The following is a 3,820-nucleotide window of genomic DNA, read 5'->3' as shown; positions in this document are numbered from 1 at the left end:
CGAAGATGAGCTAAAAACTGTTTCCTAATTTCCAGTGCTACCAACCTGGTCTTCTACATTACATAAACCTGGGATATGATCAGGAGAAAATTATACTTTTAGAGTGAATCTGAGTGACTCTTTAGTTTCAGATTTTTAAGTGGCATATGTCAGTCTGATTGAGCTCCTTTACTATCTCAGAATGCATACAGGAGAATAGAAAGCATGTCATTTAAAAATCTCCATGCGTGTAGAAAGCTGAAATGTCATATATAGCAGAAGTCTAAAAACTTTCTCCTTGATATATTTATTTCTAAAACCTCTATCCTTTTTTTCAGCCCATGAGGACCCTTGTAGCAGTTTATTGTTCACTACAGTATGACAAATCTACATAAAAAGACGAGCCAACATTGTATTTATTGTTTAAAAATAAACAATGAAAAGATTACATCAAAATAACCAAAAAAAACATGAATTTGAAACAAGCTTAGGGATACTTATCTCTTCTTGAATGTACTTCCATGAGCCTAAATGCCTTCCTTTTTATCAGCTTCCTAAAGACAGTGTTAATACCAGAATGCATTCTTGAGTCCAACAAAATGAAGGTATAGAAAACTGACTCCATTTTCACCTTCTTAAAAACAAACACAAAAAACCCCTGTAAAGTAGCCTAGCACTGATTCAGTAGGTGCAAGAAACCTTGTCTATTGACTTTCCGAGATCACCGCCAAACAAAATGTCAGGATGATTGATGCCTGTGTTCTCTCCAAATGCATTCTTTAACATCTGGGAGGATTCCTTTCTGGAGCCAAGAGGCGGTGCAATCAAACTCTCTTCCTGATTTAAATAACAAAATATAGAGCCAGCTCCTGTCACAGATTAGCCCTGTTTCCAGAGTGTCCGTAAGTATTGCAACCCCTACTCTTCCTCTCAAACCACATGAACAAAAGCCTGGAGGATTTGGGTTCAAGAGTGGTCTGTCAAAACCCCAAATGTAGGTGAATTATTACCAACGACTCCCTCTGCCACCATGCTTTAAACTTGGATAACAGGAGCATGCTCACACTCCAGGATCAGGCAAAGTATGCCTTTTCAACGTCCCATAAAAACAGACATTGTGATGTGATGGCTGAAACATTTAGTAAATTTTTGCATGTTAAGACATTGCATAACATTGTTCTTGATTAATTCTTCATAATATTGCAAGGAAAAGTCCATCCATCTCTCAATGAGCTCATTTCATTTCAGTTCTTCCTCAGCAGTAATCTTATTCTCTTCAAAGGTATCAGACTCTTGATATAGCTCAGTAAAGGTTGGGGGCAAGCTTCTCGGCCTTATGGCTAAGATCAAGTGTAGTGTCTGTTCTTATCAGTGTAATATCTGATATGTCCTCTATCTGAGGACTATATATTAAATGGATTTTTGGAATTGGGAGATGGAACAGGGGCTTGCTCCATCCACTCCGTGCATTGACCTGGTATGGCAGTACTTCCAGGAACAGTGCACCAAATAAAAAAAAGAAAGAAAGAAAGAAAAAAAGGGAAAAAAAAAGGTTGGGGGCAAGCCAGACATTAACTTCTTTTCTACACAGATGCAAAAGCCTTCTGAATTAGGCTGGCACACTGCTCTCTACAAGCCTCAAGAGTATAATTTCTTCAAATTGTTATCCTGGAAAAAACAAACATGGTTATTTAGAGAGAAAAACAACATGTTCCAGAATGGAATGTTATTTGATATTGTTTCAAACGTACATCTAGTTGCATTAAAAGTGTTTAAATTAGGAGCAAGCCAGTCTTGTCTTCTCTAATTTACTCTTCTTCCTCCCCTCCAAACTTCCCCTGCTACCGGCATTAGGTAGCTTTGTCAGTCTACCTTTGTCTTATTCTCTACCCTTCTAGTGACCCTCTGGCTGAGTTCAGACTGGCAGTTTGCCCCAAGATAGGCACGTGCCATAAACATTTAACAAATGGATTAAAGGGCCGGTTCACACAGGCACAGCTGTCTGGCATGCCCCAGCCGTACTGAATCCGCCTTGTAACGCTTCCCTCCCGAGTTTAAAAAATACCAGGTAAAAGTGGTAGCAAACACTGGAGAGTGCGTTTATCCCGCTTCCCGGAAGTGTGAACGGCGAAAGCAGCAATTGCTGATGTACATAAGCGCATATGCGCATAAGCGCATATTGCTGGATTACCAAAAAGAAAGCCGCACCTTACAGCCGCACCTTCGCCAGGGGCGGGCCAACAGTGCAAATGCTCCCTTGCACCTCCTCCCCAGTATGCTCCAGCATCAGTTGGTGCAGTGTGTCTGGGAATACCCGGAACAAGTTGTTCCATGTCTTTTTTGTCACAACTCCCTCATGCTTCAAACTGCCAGTCTGAACTCAGCCACTATCTTTCCATTCCTCAAGCAGCTGTCACTATAAGCTCCTGCTTCAATGCACCCCCCTTCCTGCTTGCCCTCCCTTCTCCTACTGACTCAGTCTCTTTCAGTTCCTGAAATAGCCCTGCCAGCAGCTCTAGCTTGGACAGTTTCCCCGTCTTCCCTCACATTAAACCTCTCTTTTCTCTCCCTCCTTCTTTTCTGGATATCCTCAGCAGGCAACTATACACTGTGAGGACACCTTCAAATAAGGGTTTTCGCTTTGCTGCCAGGGGCAGAAGACTCTTGTCCCCAGCTCTCATGGAGTGCCCTGGCTTTAGAAGCTGGTGGTAGAAAAATAAAGTTAAAAAAATTACTGTTGGCACAATGCCATTACACCACTAACCTCATGGCTCTTTAGGAATTGTTGGAAACTCAACACTAAAACTGGTGATTCCTAGAGATGCATAATGTCACTTCTGCATTTTCCTAGAAAGTGATGCAACACTGCTCTGCTGCCCCCGATCCTCACTGGCTGGCAACCCTACTTCAAATTCTTCTCCAAATAGCAAGTTTCTATTAGGCTGGTCCCACCAAATATTGTAATGGTTATATAATCATTCCTACCAATGGCTGGTTGCTGCTACATATCTGAGTGTTTGGGCTAGTTCTGTATTTTTTTTGCTAGTTTGATGTTCTGTGTTGTGGGGGAGTTGGCTATTTTTCTGTAGTAATTGTTGTAAGATCTGTTCTGGAAACCACTTAGAAATCTTTTATTAAAGTTGGTTCCTTAAACTAACAATACCTTTCTTGCTTATATGGCAAACTGTTTTATTGCTTGCATTAGCAATAAATTTGCCTCTCTTCCACTCTTTATCTATCCTGTAGTCAATAAAGTGAATCTTTAAATTAGAAATGTTTCTTTGTCCTTTCTAAGATATCGCTTTCAAACATACTCATGTATACATGGACTCAGAGTTCCCATACCCGCATTACAGATGCCACTGTGAAGGTACACATGTGTGCCCATTTATTCCATGGTAACTAGGGGTGTCATATGCCCATTTTGGGTGAGTATTCTCTGGCAAAGCCTTCCCCCCACCTTCAGGACTGATGGGGGAACAGTGGGAAGTGGGTGTGACATGAGCCTACACACCATACACTGGAGTTTCTAGAGTGTTGAGTGATGCGCTGATACGATGTTATGAAATACCAAGAGGATTCCAAACTAATTCTGGAAGGGAGAAAGTCTGGGAGAAAGAAATGCCTGGATCTTTCCCATCTGTGGCAAAGCTCTGATTCACCATACTCACATAAAGAAGGCTCTTAGTGGAATGGAAGTTTATTTATTTAACAAGCAGATAGCAAGAAGCAGAACAGAGGGCAGAGGGCCTGGATTTTACTCAGGCAGATGCACAATAAGCATAGACAAAGTGTTTAGCTAGCTATTGCCACAGAAGAGGTGACAAGTGCTGTGTTGCTC

The sequence above is a fragment of the Gekko japonicus genome, unplaced genomic scaffold, assembly GCF_001447785.1.
Source record: "Gekko japonicus isolate JY-2015 unplaced genomic scaffold, Gekko_japonicus_V1.1 scaffold1232, whole genome shotgun sequence".
Lineage (NCBI taxonomy): Eukaryota > Metazoa > Chordata > Lepidosauria > Squamata > Gekkonidae > Gekko > Gekko japonicus.
The sequence above is the reverse complement of the archived record's forward strand: the minus strand, read 5'-3'. Positions refer to the sequence as shown.